Raw genomic sequence first — 16,044 nt, forward strand, 5'->3', positions numbered from 1 at the left:
TACCAGTATAAAGGCTTGCTATTAGGCCAATAATCTGTGTCGGAATTCCCTGAGTCTTAGGATCTCCCATAGTGATTCACAATGCACCAAGTCGATGTAGGTTGTAAGCAACCCACGACCAAACTCATACAATTACTCGAAATGCTAGTATTTGTCTATTGTGGACTTACAATAATTCAGACTGCTCTGGTCTCTGATGCCTTAGTACGTGGTTGCGGATCTGTTTCAGAAGAATGTGGGTGAAAACTTTGACTAGTATGCTGAACAGTGTAATGCCACGGTAGTTGCTACAGTTCCAACGATCCCCTTCCAGAGAGGGATGACCATGCCTCTCAACAGATCAGGGGGAATGGTACCAGACTGCCAGATGGCAGTCAAGGCTGTATGCAAGCCTGAGTCATAAGTTCACCCAAAGCCTTTAGCAGTTCAGCGGGGATATCACATATGCCTGCAGCTTTTCCCACCCTTCAGCTTGGAAATCGCCATCCCAACCTCTGTTAGGGTGGGAAAGGGTTCCTCACTGATGGGTGGGTCCGGCACAGGTATTGTGACATTGCTTGCATCCAAGCTAAATTGTTGGAGGGTCTACCTGGTACAACTGCTCAAAATACTCAGCCCAACATTCACAAACCCCAACATGATCTGAGATGATCCATCCATCCGTGATCAGACTGCAGTCATTTGTGGGGGAGGGGTTAGGATTCAGCTTTCTCAGGGCTTGATAGGCAGGGCGAAGGTCGTTTACCAAGAAGTGGCCTTCAAACCTCATCAGCAAGATTCCTGATGAACTGTTCCTTGTCTCTTCTCAGCAGTGTCCCAAGCCCTACACATCAAGGAGCGATGCAAGTCCTGATTGCCATTCAGCTGGCCATGCGACATGCTTCAGTGGATCCTCTCCAGGGAGATGGAATTCTGCCTTGCCCTTAGGCTGGGTCTGTCAGGTTGTCAAGTTCTATGAATTGGTCAGAGGCTGCCATGGTGAACTCATGGCACACTCCTCCTCTCTTAGTCTGTCCAAGTGAAACACCTTAGAGTGGCCACTGGAGGGACGGGGAGTTTGAAGTGGACCTGTAGGGGAGCCACAACCAGCCTATGTTCTCTGCTACAGAACTTGGCACTCTGGTAAACTCTACAGTTCTGGAGGATTCTCCATCACATGCTAACAAGATGTGTCGATATCCTTGGCCAGTGTACTGTATTGCTATACCATATCGAGCGATGCAGGCTGGTACCAGAAGCCAGAGATCCTCATTCTTTGGGACCTAGCAAAGTCCCAGAGAAGGAGGCTGTTTTCACTGCTGGGATCAGCTCCCGAGCCATGGGGGCCAACAGACATCTCATAGCCAGCTGATCACAGCCAGATACCGCATTGAAGTCACCCAGAACACTGCGAATATCTCGCTGGGGCAATTGTCTGCCACAGATACGATTTTGGTGTAGAACGCCTCTTCACATCGAGTTTACAAACATCAATAGGAGCATACACAGCAATAAGAGACATGAAGCCAAGGCATGCTTCAGTCTCAGTGCCATAATACACTCATTAACAGGTGTCACCTCAACTACCGAGGGCTGAAGTTAGCTGGAAATGGCTGTGGCTACAACCCTGGAGTGGTGACCATCACTGCAGCCCGACCAATAGTGGGTGTACCCACCCATACTGATTGTGCCGCTGCCAGGTCTTCTTACCTCCAAGAGGGCAGCCACCTCAACTCCCAATCGCCCGGAAAGCTCGCCTGAGGTTAAGCCTCAGGCGGTCACTCTTGGGCGACACCACACACAACACACACACACACACACACACCACACACACACACACACACACACACACACACACACACAACACACACACACACACACACACACACACACACACGCACGCACGCACGCACGGACGGACACACACACACACACACACACACACACACACACACACACACACACACACACACACACACACACACACACATACACACACAAGTACATATATATAATACATACTACATATATATATATACATATATATATATATATATATATATATATAATATATATATATATATATATATATATATATATATATATATATATATATATATATGAAATGAGCTCTAGCATTTTATGGACCTTTTCATTTATGAGATCACTTTAGCTGAAGTTATTGGTTGTGATTATTTCTAGATGTGTTCCCTTAATAGCTAACTTGCATTAGTATAGGGTTCAGTTACTGTGCTATTCCTTTCATCTAAGGTCTTCCATCCATTCGAGGAGTTTGCCTTTCACTCCACTAGGTTTCTAATTTTCATAGTAATCTTCAATGTGACATCGTATTATACGTCTTTTTTAAATATAAGTATACTCAATCCGTCCAGCAGTCTCTCTCTTGTCATATTACAGAAATTTCATAAAAACAGAGGAGATTTTCTACATAATATCTTTCCCTTTCCTAAAAACCAAATGGCTTATTTGATATATCTTGTTTTTAACTTCTACCCATTGATCCTTTCTAGAAGCTCACATATTACACCGGCTAACGAAATGGTCTATAATATAGAGGGGATTGCTTGTCGCCGCTCTTATGTAAAGGTGTAAACGTTGACGAGTTTCCAAGCTTTAGGTATTTTTCTGTTTCTCGCTGTATTTTGGAATATGGAACAGTAAAGGAACAGACCGTTGTTGGGCACATTCCCAACAATAATCTGAGCTCTTTTAGACATTATTCGTTTTAGTTAAAGAAGAGCTTTGGTTGATTTGTATATTTGTTGATTACATCCTTTTCAACGTTATTTTCACCTCCCTCTTGGTTTGGGTAAACTCATTTCTTCCTACTTTATATCTTGCATACGCTGCTTGAGATCTATGTCTTCTGAATCTCTTCCAAATGAGCTGCTTCTTTCTCTCATGTTCTTGCATCTTTGGACCTTTTTTGGCCACTTAGTTTCAGTTTTGAATCCCAATACAAAAACTGTCTACTTCCTTCTTATATTGTACGTACATAATTTTTTCATTTGTTCAGATTCCCCCCCCAGTTAATGCCACCAAAATATTATTTCTTGAAGACTGTATATTACCCGTCTTGTAGTATACCTCCTCTTCCTTTCCTTACAGTGAGGGTTTTTTTCCTGTGACATATACACACTGTCGTTATTATTGTTTACCCGGTTTGTTTATACCTAAAGCGCCTTTATTTCCACAGTGGGGTTTTGTTTAATCTCTAACCCTTTAGAATAATTCCTTTCCTTGCTAATATTGCCCCTCCCCCTCCGTTTCCGTTTGCTCTATTTTTCTCCAAATATTAGATATGCGAGTCCTAATGTTACACGCATATGGAGGGTTCCAGTTTGAATCCAGTGATGCATTTTACTTCTGTTTTATTAATTTCAATTATTGCATAAGTTCCCGTAGCTTTGAAGATATTCAGTTTTTATTTATCATAACTATTAGTAGATAATCTTTTGAATTTCTTTTGATTGAAAAGGATGATGTAGCCCGCCCTTTATCTGCAATTCTTGCAATTCTTAGATTTTTGCTGCCGAATTTCAAGTAATGTCAAGGTTTAAGCTCCGCCCCCACAAGATATTTATGATGAAAACGCATGTGACAATGGTTTGAGAATATAGAGAAACGCAAAATTTTAATTTAGGGCCAAAAGCACCCCCCCCCCAAAAAAAAAAAAAAAAAAAAAAAAAGTGAAATCACCCCCATTGATAAGAGGATGATAAATAATCGTTTAAAGTTCTTTACGTGATTATGTCTACATGAAACTCATAAGAGGGCTGATTTTTTTTGATAAGAAACAAGAATTTATGAAAGAGTAAACAAATCATTACATGTGTTTGAGATTTTTTAAAAGGCATATTCAGAGTCTCAGCCAGAGTAATTCATTCGAATCTGTGTACATTATGGTAGGCAGCATGTGATTCCTCGAATAAAAAAGCTCCAAAAGTGTTATCATCTCTTTTGTTTTCCATAAAAATTTATATTAATTATATTGATAATGACGATAATAACAAATATTTTACTAATAATGATAATAATATAACAACAATATTGATAATAATAATAATGATAATAGTAATGAATATGATTATCCTTATCTTTCACTGTTACTGTTATTTTTTAACTATAGTAATAAAAATTATAACTATAAAGTAATTTTCTAGAACCAGTTTGTATCTTCAAACCCATCAGGTCCAGAGATTCACATCAACATTAACTACTAACGAAATTTTAGCAGGAATAGTCGGCGTAATAATGGATCAACACAATATGAATGTATTTTTTGTGTTATAATATTATCATCACTGCCATTTTTATCATCAGTATTACTGTATTGCCATTTACCCTACTTACCATGGTAAACAACAATGGTTTTAAAAATGGTAGAAAGTGGAAGTCAATCAAATGCCAATGCATTAAAAATAGTTGTTTTGGGGGACAACCGAGTTATAAATCATAATTCTAGCATGTGATGTGGCATTAAGTGCAAGCCATTCAAAACTCGATTACGATAACAATATATTTCTTTTACACGTAAACATTTCGATGTGGCACGGGACACTTGTGTGTAAGACGGCGGTTTGTTCAAGCGGTACGATACTTCGTACGCCCGACAGTGTCGATGCTTCGCCACACAACTTGAAATACTTGGAAGTATTTAGAGCAGCAGATTTGCTTTATAATTTGTCTCTACATTTAGCTCAGGACAGCAGAAACTTTTTTGCTTGGGGGCTTCTCACCTCAAATGAACAAGTTTATTTTCTTTCTGGGCCCTTTGTTAATTTTTGTTGATACCTTTTCCAATTTTTTTCTGTAGTGTTCTTTTTAATTATTAATGTTTTAAACAAATTATGTGCTAAGATATCAAAGGTCATATAGCATTTGGTAAACTATTGTGGTGGGAGAGGTTTAAGAGTATTTTATTTGAACAATCTCTTAAATTTCTACGGTTATATGGCTTTTTAAGATAGTATGGTAGTGAAAGGAGTTATGGAGGGTCATTAAGCAGACGAATCGGTGATCTCATCTCGCTCCCCCCCCCCCCCCCCCCCCGATTTCCTGCAGCTGATACCCCACCCCACGTGTCTGGTGGACGCTCACTGCTTGTGCCCTAGAATGACCCAGTCTTAATAGTTCGCCGCAGCGGTAAATCACCACACACACCAACCTCCGGGCTGGCGGGCCGGACACGCGACCCCCCCCCCTCAGCTCTTACCCAAGACGTAGCATGTGTACCTTGTTTGGTACACACGCTAAGTACGTTAATACCATTACTGTTCACCAAAGAGTAGATGCTAAACCACCATCTATTATATCATCAGCTCCTGGCGGCTGGCCGGACACGCGACCCCGCGCTCAGGCTTCCCCAAGACATCATCTCTGTGTTCCTTACTGTGTGTACTCTTCCTCAATAAAGAGTCAAGCCGTTTTAACCCATCACTGCCAACCAGTCACAACCACTGTTTAGAGGTTTCTCAAAAGCCTTTTACAAGGAGAAAGAGGGTAGGATTAGGGATTTATAAAAGATGAAGGGTTTAAAGGGCAAAGGGTGATTTGTTCAATCTGCAGTAGTTCTCATTCATCTTTGGTCAATTTTTCATATCCAGATTTTTTATATTCTACGTGGGTGGCCAGGACTTAGTTTTTTTATTATACCAATTACTATTTGCTTGTTTATGAATGTCACTTTTAAAGGGGTTTCTCTCCCTTTTTCAATAATCCGAACCTCCTATAAGTTACGATATTCTGCTCTGAGAATTCGGGTTTTATGACCTTGAGAATATTGACAATCAATTTCTTCCCTTACTTGTATCATTTAATTCAGTCTTGTATGGCTATGTCTTTGTTTGCTTCAACCATATAGAAGAGTTGCCCAAGGGTGACATATTTTTTTTTCTTTACAGTATTTTCCAGCTGGAGCTATGTTTTCATTTACTGTTCCTTTCCTTCAATACATCGGCATGTGTATCTGGTATCTTTTTTGCCTTTCCAATATCTGAGTTTGGCCCGCTTGACAAATAGCTCTCAGTTTGCTTAAAAGTTTCTTATATTTTTTTACTTCTTCAAACTTTTCTTGCAGATTTTTTGTTTTCAATTTGACTACCATTGCCAGTCAAAAGTTTCCAGTTCTTCCACCTTTCCTTGAGGTCTTTGTTTTTCTTGTTAGACTTTTCAGTATACTCTCTCTGAATGGTTGTATTCGTGCGCAAATTGTCTCCCATTCCCTTCAAATTTACGTTTTCTTCAAACATTCTGGTCCCGGGAGGGCCTGCCTTCAATAGTTTCAGTTTTAACTGCTGCTTCTGCAATTTCACTTTTTTGGTCTAATCTTAGCTTTTGTCAATTAAACACCAAAATGGAGCTGCACGTAGGATTCGCTATCACTTTCCTCCCTCACAAAGCATCACAATCTTTTCAATTTTCACTTTTTTTTTTTCTTTATCAGCCATTTTCCTTTTCACCATGAATTATCCACATTCTTATAATCCCTGGTTATCAGGGCTAGACCATCCACTGCCAGATTTTCTCTTATTTAACACTGCATTCCACTGTGTGTGTGTGTGTGTGGTGTGTGTGTGTGTGTGGTGTGTGTGTGTGTGTGTGTGTGTGTGTGTGTTGTTTTGTGTGTGTGTGTGTGTGTGTGTGTGTGTCTGTTTGTTTTTTCAATGAAAAGCAAATTTAATCACTTGATTTATAATATGATCTTAGTACAAAATGACTAGACAAAACAATCCAGAGAGTTAGTTTTATAACTTATTTACAAATCTGTATCACATTTAATGCATCACTTTGTATAATAAAGATGAAATAAACATGGACAAAATGGGAAACCTTCAAATATTATACAGATAAGGTGCAGAGCTCACAAATAATACCCGGATGTTTAGTGTAAAAAAAAAAATGACAACAAAACTTCCATAAATTGGTAGTGCTACTAATATTAGTTTTTATTAGTTATATACAATATATTTACTTTTTGTAATATTAACTACAAACCAGAAAACTACATAATTTTTTTTTTAGATCAAAGTACATAACCACATGACAAATAACAAGACAAGTAATTATTTTGAGATAACCTCAAAATTACTATAACCAAAATATAACAAAATCATCAAGGTACTCACACACTTCACAAAAACTATACTCATAATCTCTAATGAGAAAAATAAAATGCACAATATAGCATTTAGTCTGATGTTATACAATATCCACAACCTACAATACATTTATTCATCTTGCTAGTGGGTAGTCATAAGACGCATTTTGTACTCACTCTGCTGTCTGTTCCCAAAGTGATATGTGATAAGTTATCTGCTATTGATGGCTCAAAAAATTTTGTATAAAAAAATTTCACAGAGCAACAATAAATAACCCTTTAAATTTAAATTTCTTGTTAAAGCTCTCATATATTTGAGAATACTGAGAATACTTGTCATTACCATTTTACCATACAAAAACTAAAACAAGTTGTATGGTATACTGTAATAAACTATGCATACTACACAAAATTAGTATGGAAAAAATTGTCAGCGTCATGGCTCAGTAAATTATAGTGTGGGCCCCTCACTGGAAGAACAATATTGAAACCCATTGCTGGACCATTAAAACAAGAACAAAACAAAAAAAAAAAACAAAAAAAAACCCAGCTAGGCACTGGCAACAATATCTGGCCAGTTCAAAGAGGATAGAACTTATAAGAAGCTATGAATGACCATATACAGTATATGGAGAACTTATGACAAGGACTTTAACCCTTTGCCGGCGGGTGGCATGTACGCACATGCCATGGCATGGCGGGACTATCTGCCGGGGTCATGTATGGACATTTTTTTTTTTTTTTTTTGTTACAATCACGGCAAAATATTATTTTCTGCCAGTGAAAATGAGATCAAGTCTTTTTAACACTTTCTCTTTTTTACTATATAAAAAAAAAAAAAAAAAAAAAAAAAAAAAAAAACTACGACTTCAACTCCATGATCCCACACAAGCTTATTTTTTTCAGACTATAGAGCAAATAATGATCAACTATGGAGTCTATATAAAACAAAAAATATCCTTCCGTTTTGATTTATCAGGAAATATGGCAAATAGAGACTTTAGAAAAACAATGATAACTGAAAATACAATAATGGCTGTAGTTTTACGAAGGGAATCGCAAGGGATGCTGGCATTTGGCATGAGCGTTTGCGCATGCTAGGGTGACGATATAAGCCCCAGCAGCGAGGCAGGGCCACTATGAATACTACCCGGGGGGGAAAGGGTTAAGATAACCCAAAGAATTTTTTCTTCTTGAGAATGTATGTTACATACTCAAGATACAGTCACAATCATTATACAAGTATCTATATTTACAGTATCACTATGTTCTACCCCATGTTTCCATGTGTACATTAACCGAACCTGTGAACTGATTTTCTTGTCACATAATAAAATGATTTACATATTTTAACAATGAAAATGATGACAAAAACATGCTTAATTTCAAGCTATTACAAGCCATAATGCTGAAAATTATTATATAATGAACATTTTCTCATTCATCAGAAATAGGTGTGTGCATGTGAAAGTGTTGATTTGTGATTAATTAAGAAAAAACCTGAATTTTCATTTCCTACATCATATTCAAGAACTGGGTAGATTTTATTCTTGCAAAAGCACCTATAATGTGTTACTATAATGTATACCAAACATGGTATCACAGACACCAAAAAAAAATGGTCATTATTATGTATCCCAAAATAATATCAGCTAGTAAAAAAAAAAAAAAAAAAAAAAAATCTACCAATGCATACAATCTACATGTTTAGAATATTACATATCCTACAGTTTCGGGAAGAAAATATAAGTATCAGTCCTTTGCACACCATATACCAATGAAACTAAAATAGAAATAAAATTTTAGAAATTTGATTACAGATCATTTGTGAAAAAAGAAACATTTTAAAAATATTTGTATAAATCTGTTTTAAGTATGGAGTGACCTGGTAATGAAAGTCATTTCATTTACATCTGTCAGACACAATTGCAGTTGGCATACACAAACATATACATGCATACACAAACATATCCACACAATTAACAGTGTTCATTGCAACAAATGTAGAAGGTAGAATGAGAATTAATATCTTCACAGTGCAAGAGATGTATTTGACTGGTTTTAACTATATCTTTGTCAGAAATATCTATATTTCTGATGAAGATGTAGTCAAAACCAGTCAAAGACATTGCTTGCTCTGTGAAGACATTATTCTCATCTTATCTCTTTCTCTACACCCACATCAATAACATGTACAAATACAATGATGCACTCAAACTCACAAACAAGCACCCGACATACATGCACAAATTGGCTTTAAAATAGAGGAAATACAAACAGTAGAAACAAATTGGCACCTACTTATTATGCACCTTTTTAGGCAATGAAATAAATAGAATAGAACACAAAAATTGAGCTTTCTACTTTCTGACTGTAACTTTTATTGATTTTTTCTCTCATTTTCTTTATAAACTTATGGCATAATCATTTCCTAAATGAATACTTTTAGAAAGGCACTTTCTGCGTTTATGTGACATAGGTTCTCAGATCAATGCAATGCAACTTTTGAATTAAAAGTTGAAAAAAAAAATCTGATAAAACATTGTCATTCACTAGGTATGCTGATGTGTAGAAAAACAGTGTAATTTAATACAAAGAAATGCATATATTGTATGTCACATGTATTTGAACTAAATGTCACCTTTGTGGCTAAAAAAATCATAAGCAGAATGGTATGCTTCAATTGCTTTTCTCAGTTTTATTAAAGATCAGTGGGCAAGTTGATCTATGGGTTAGTGAAGAAAAGCTAGAAAACTATTTGTGATTCATCAAACTGTACCTTCACCAGCAATGTAAAGCATTCCATTCAGTTATTAATTTATAATGGATATTCATAAATTATCAAATGACCTCTATTCTCCTGCATAGAAAAGAAACATTCCTTAACTTAAGAACTGCTAAATTTCAAATAAAGCCAGCAAGAACACTCTAAGTTAAGTCACATACAGTTGATACCTAGCAATCCCCAATCTTGTCTAGAAATTATTTTACAGCAATAATGAATGTGTGGAAGAAGATAGAAAGAAAAAAGAGAAAAGAAAAAAGAAAAAGCCCAAAACATACGATGTGAAGCACATATCACACATTAGCTATTTAAAATTAACCATCATAAAAAAGTCTCTATTTTTTTCTAGAACAGAGTCGTTATCGAATCATTCACATATAAGAGTGAGAGTGTGTGTGAGTGCGTGAGTGAGTGAGTGTGTGTGCTGTGTGTGTGCGCTTCTCGTTTCCACAGGAGTTCAACTGACATAACAAAGCAGTTCCTGCTGCATATAAATCTCTAGTATGATATTCAAATAACAATATAATTACATAACTGATAAACTGTATAGTAGAATATATGTAAATAAATTATATGGTACAAGATTAATGGTGATATATCTCCATACTGGACACAATTTTTCCTACTTTATATTAAGCAGATACTCCACATCTGTCACTTGCAGAAAGTATTATCATCAGTCTTCTAGTCAGTGAGCTGGTTCACTAACTGAGATACCTAAAGAATATAAAATAAATATTTAAAATTCTCCATAATATATCAGCAGAAGACTACAAGGAAGTTTCAACTGCCTTCTTATTCAGTGCTGCTTGACTGGTTGGGGAAGGAGTCCTCTTCTCAGGCAAGGCTGGTGGCAGCATGAGGCCATCTGCTGTGACTGGAGGGCTCAGGCCAGTTGGAGACTGGCTGCGCCTATTACAAGGTTGGATTTTACATTTCCTGAGAGCATCTCAACCATCCTGAAAGTGTGCATGGGCATTAGTTGTGTTTTCCCTTAAAAAAAAAAAAAAAAAAAAAAAAAAAAAAAAAAAAAAAAAAACACTTAGTAACTAAATAATAATATGCTAATTCTAGGATTTGGTAAGTTTGGGAATATGTCATGCACCACCAAACATTTCCCACCAAATATATATCCCCTGCACTTTCTTCCCTCAAAAAATTATGTGGAATTGGTTAGAAGCAATAAAGATATTTTGCCCATAGAAATAAAAGATATTTTCATAGAACAAAAGAGTTGCCTAGATATTTGAATCAAAATTCATGTGCAATAGATAGCTTACAATACCTTACACCTGTGTAAGGAAAAAATATAGCTAATGACATTATGGCACAAATAACTGAATAAGTGCACTATGGTTTCACTACGCAATCTTTCTAAAGTTGTGTGTGAATTTTTCACAGTTACTCAAAAAAAGGACCAATGCCTGTAATTCATAGATACTGTAAAGGGACAAAAAGTGAAATGAACAACTTTTGGGAAGATCACTATTTTGATTTTCATACATACTCCACATTGCTTGTTGATAACAATTAACAGCTGAAAATAGGTTTCACATGAATGACTTTTTCTGAATTATGGATGAACAGCAATACTGCAAAGAAAATTGTTATCCACTGAAGTTTTACTTGCTCCTTACCTACCCTATCTTAGAAAAGACAAATGCAGTAAAATCAAAGTGATAAATTCATAAAACTTACTGGCAAACGAAGAGCACGATTTCAGCTATAATGGCATCTGATTCCTTCTTTGACTTTTCAAGCAAATTATTTAGTGAGCTCAAGGGCTGCTGGTGAGGGGGTTTCTTGGCAACTGCGAAGCATTTGGAATGGTTGGGGCGCCTGGGCCATTCCAGCTGCTGTCCCGCAGTAGGCTGTGGTTAATCTGTGGTAAATTGGTTAGAATCAGGAAAATATTAAGGAAATGAAGGAAAAAATTAAAACCTCATATCACTTTATGCATTCAATTCTCACTTAGGTTTTAATTTTCTGGACTAAAACTTCTAATCATTAGGTATAAGATCATAAAATTTATACATTTAATCTTTCCTAAAATCCTAATGTACCTTCACTACTACAATAGTCACTTGCCCCTAAAAATCTCTTTTTTTCTTTATTAACTCAGCAGCAGAGATGCCTTGCAAGATTAAGGAATAATAAAGAAAACTGAAAATAATAAGAAAAATGTCACATGCATTTTTAATAGCATACTCCCACAATAGATCAACAACATATCACAGAAATCCCCAGCAACTTACTGCAATTCCATGATCTTCCAAATGTCCTTCTGGCGTTGCTTCTGAAGTGAAGATATGTGTTGTGCGGTTCTTGCTGCATCTTGCAAAACTGCTTCTAATGGTGAAGAGAGAGCAGCTACTTCACTGCAACATTCACTCTGTTTCCTATCAGACAAATATCAAGTCAGATTTATTTTCATATAAATTGATTATTTAAGTAAAATGATAGAACAGAAATTTCAAATTTTACTAAGTATTCATCAATAATAATGAAAATGGGGAGATAATAAATAAATATATATACAATTGTATATCTAATATATATCATGTATAATAATGCACAACTTACTCTACGTGTTTATAAAGATCTTGTTGCAATCTGTCCCTTTTTCTCAAAGCTTGTAGCAGCAACTTGCACATGTCTGTATTATCATGTGGTGTAGCACGCTGCTCTTTATTCCTTCTTCTTAGATTACAATAATGGTCTTCTCCAGCTGTTAATCTAATTAGAATTATCCCTAAGTTAGAATACACAATTACAAAACTTTCATCATGAAGAATTTCAGAGAATTCTGACTCTAACTAATGAAAGAAACACTAGTGAACAATCAAATAAATGATCTATTAGTTACTTCTCTTTCAATATCAGGTATTTTATACAAATCACCATGTGGTATAAGAACACAAGAAAATGAATGTCTAGTATAACCACTGTAGTGTATATCCAGAATTCCTTTTAAACTAGTTTTCAATAATGCAACTGCCACTCTGTAAGGGAAGATTAAAGAACCTACACAGAATCCAGAGAATCAATAGCTCTTGCTCGGGCAAATGGTGAACACTGTAGTTCCAGGATGCGAGTGTTTAAGGCAGTGAGTGAGCCTTCTAGTTGTTGGACACGTTCGACCACAGCATGTACTTGTCTTAGGGTTACCTCTCCCATTTCTCTCCAGCCACTGTATAGCTTCTCTGAGGCTGAATAAGAAGATAATACTTCAGAAACCTTAATAAGCACAAAAGTATTATGATAAAGCACAAAATGTAGGATTAATTCTCCTAGTAGTTCATCCTTTTGGTAGGGTCTAGTTTATGTTACAAAATTATGGATTAAGAGAAAGATGCAGTACATTTGCTGCACTTATGACTGCCTGTGAGTAACCAAGCAACAGACTGCTTGGGACTGGCTATACTTTGAGGTTAGCCTGAAACCCTACGATCAAACGACATGATGTGACCATCACGTCGTTTGTCTTGAGGTGACATGAACATGCTGTCATGGAAAAATTTGCCTGTGGGCTGGGGTGATATGTAATTGCGATCATGAGCATTTTGACCAGGGTGATGGAAATGACTTGCCATGAGTGCACAAACCTCTTGGAGGGTGATTAGACTCATTTGGTATTTACGAAGGGGCTTTGGGTTTATTGCCATTGATAAACGGGTGTGGAATGCATCATTCGTTAGCCATGATTGGAAAAATGGCAGCTCCAGGGAGGATACTACTTCCATGCTCAAGTTACTCTTCCTGGGTGCCATGACTAGTGGCCAGGTTGTATTACAGAAAATTGAATATTATGAGGAAAAAAAGAAAAGAAAAAAAAAAGACATAACAAAATGTTACTTATTGTTATTATTATTGTTATGGACCTCCTACAAAGATGATATGGAGTCTGTGCAAAGAAAACATTCTCTTACCATCTGGATAAAGCTAGTCAGATGACAAATATAGACATTGCAAAATGGCAAAAAAGATAAAAACACTTATGCAGAAAAAGAGAAAATAACATTACAAGGGGAGGGATGGAGTCTTGTCAACACACATGAGAGTTTGTGTGAGCCCAGCCTAAGAGCTGCACACCTGTCAGAGTGGCTGCTCATGTAAGACTACTGTTCGGATTTTTGGCAGTGAAGACAGGGATCCAGTGGGTTAATGTCATAATACTGCAGTAATGCAAAGTCAAACAGAGAAATAGAAAGAAAGGAGAGATGATGAGGGAGAATGATGGGAATTTTTTCTCAATGAGAATACCACCATAACCGTATTGCTCCAGAAGGTTTAAAAGATGCGTGCTGCTTGTGTATGGGGCACTCGCTTGTCAGCAGGCGAATTTCATATTTCATCATACATACAAAATATTTAAATACTGAGAGGGTTATAACAACAAAAACATTCTGTTTGGGTTATGATTAGTGCTAGGTTCAGTGGATTAGAACTAATGATTGCAAATTAACCTGTGTTAAGCTATGATATCTATTGATAGATATATGAATGAAGTATCCTAGTATACAACAAATCAGAAATCAAAGGATATTACCTTATCATGAAGAAAACTAATGATTCCCAGCAAAAACATCCACAGAACCAAAAACAGCCAGACATATCAAATGAGCCATAAAAAAAGAGATCTCTTACTAAGGCGTCCTGAAGAAGCCTGCTCATCATAGTAGTCGAGGTCCGTGTTGAGCGCCTCCATGAAGAGATGGTGACGGGCCTGAAGTTTGCAATGTCACTAAGCATTCTATGGCCGGTTTTGGTTAACTGAGCATGGCCAGACATTAGGTGAAGCCTGTAAAAGAAAGAAAAACTCCTGTTCATATTACTTTATTTCATTTATTCATAAAAAAATAAAAAACTAGTGTAAGTCTGTGTCATTATCATTACATCTGTGCATTCCTGTTCTATATCTAATAGTGCATCAATTCAATAGACACTGACTTTATATCAGTATACATCATCAGCAACAGAAATGTGTGCTCAGAATTAACTGCTTTGTATTTCTGTTTATTAGGATACATATATGATAAATAAAACAAAAGAATATATTAAGCAAAACACAATTTTTAGAACTTACATTGAAACTTCTGTGCTTGCGTAACAGGGTAAGGAGACGGGCTTCCGATGAAGGAAGAACACAGCATGTGCCCACATTCTACGCTGCGTCTGGTATTCGACAGCCGTTCGGGGTTTTCTTAACATGCCTCTACTAAAGGTGGAAAGTGTGGTGGCACCTGTGGTCGCGTCATGCCCTCAGCAAAGATATACAACAAACCATTCATCTTCATCCTATGAAAAAATTAAGGAAGAAGAAATGTGAAACAGATTAATAAAAAATATATGGAATTTAAATAAATAATGAAGCCAATAAAGAAAACAAATAATTTCAGGACTTTAAGCAACAATAAAATACTGCATAAAATATAGACAAAATACTTCCATATCCATAAAAAAAGTAACATTACATAAAACAAGACCTGCACAAATCAATTAAATACAAGCAGAATTAAGAATATACACAAGAAAACATTACATAGGCTGCTCTGCTTACCGGAGGGGCCCAGCACTGGATGGCAGGCCTAGTGGGGTCGGGGGGCTGCCCACGTGGGAGTAGGGCCTTTGGTCATCCACCAACACCCCACTGTCACGTGCAACCCACTGCTGCACCTCAGACAGGGATGTGGACTCTGTCACTTCATATTCCAGCAAGCGACACAAGTCCACTACGAACACTTTAATCATCTGAAGGTCAAGGCAAAAACTTACAATGAGTAATAAAAAGAGATCTCTTACTAAGGTGTCCTGAAGAAGCCTGCTCATCATAGTAGTCGAGGTCGTGTTGAGCGCCTCCATGAAGAGATGGGTGACGGGCCTGAAGATTTGCTATGTCACTAAGCATTCTCTATTCATTATGAATTAAGCCCTGACAATGTATATCTTCTTTTACTTTTTCCTTATTAAAGAAAAATCAAGAAGCAAAGACAATGACGAAGAAAGAACAAAAAGTACATGTTATCTAAAATGTAATTGCATAATTTCAATTCAAAATCTTACAAGAAAAATAGTATCTCTATCTCTGTTTGTTAGTTTAAGCCTGACAAAATTATCTTCTATTAATTTATCCTCTTAAAGTATATGATGATAAGTTAAA

At 36.5% G+C, this 16,044-nt stretch overlaps 1 pseudogene; it reads right to left on the bottom strand.

Annotated features, from left to right (window-relative positions):
- Positions 1 to 10,386: 10,386 nt before the first annotated feature.
- On the bottom strand, positions 10,387 to 15,792 carry LOC119580174 (annotated as a pseudogene).
- Between the last annotated feature and the right edge of the window lie 252 nt (positions 15,793 to 16,044).

Source organism: Penaeus monodon, chromosome 13 (genome assembly GCF_015228065.2).
Source record: "Penaeus monodon isolate SGIC_2016 chromosome 13, NSTDA_Pmon_1, whole genome shotgun sequence".
In the NCBI taxonomy this organism is placed as follows: domain Eukaryota; kingdom Metazoa; phylum Arthropoda; class Malacostraca; order Decapoda; family Penaeidae; genus Penaeus; species Penaeus monodon.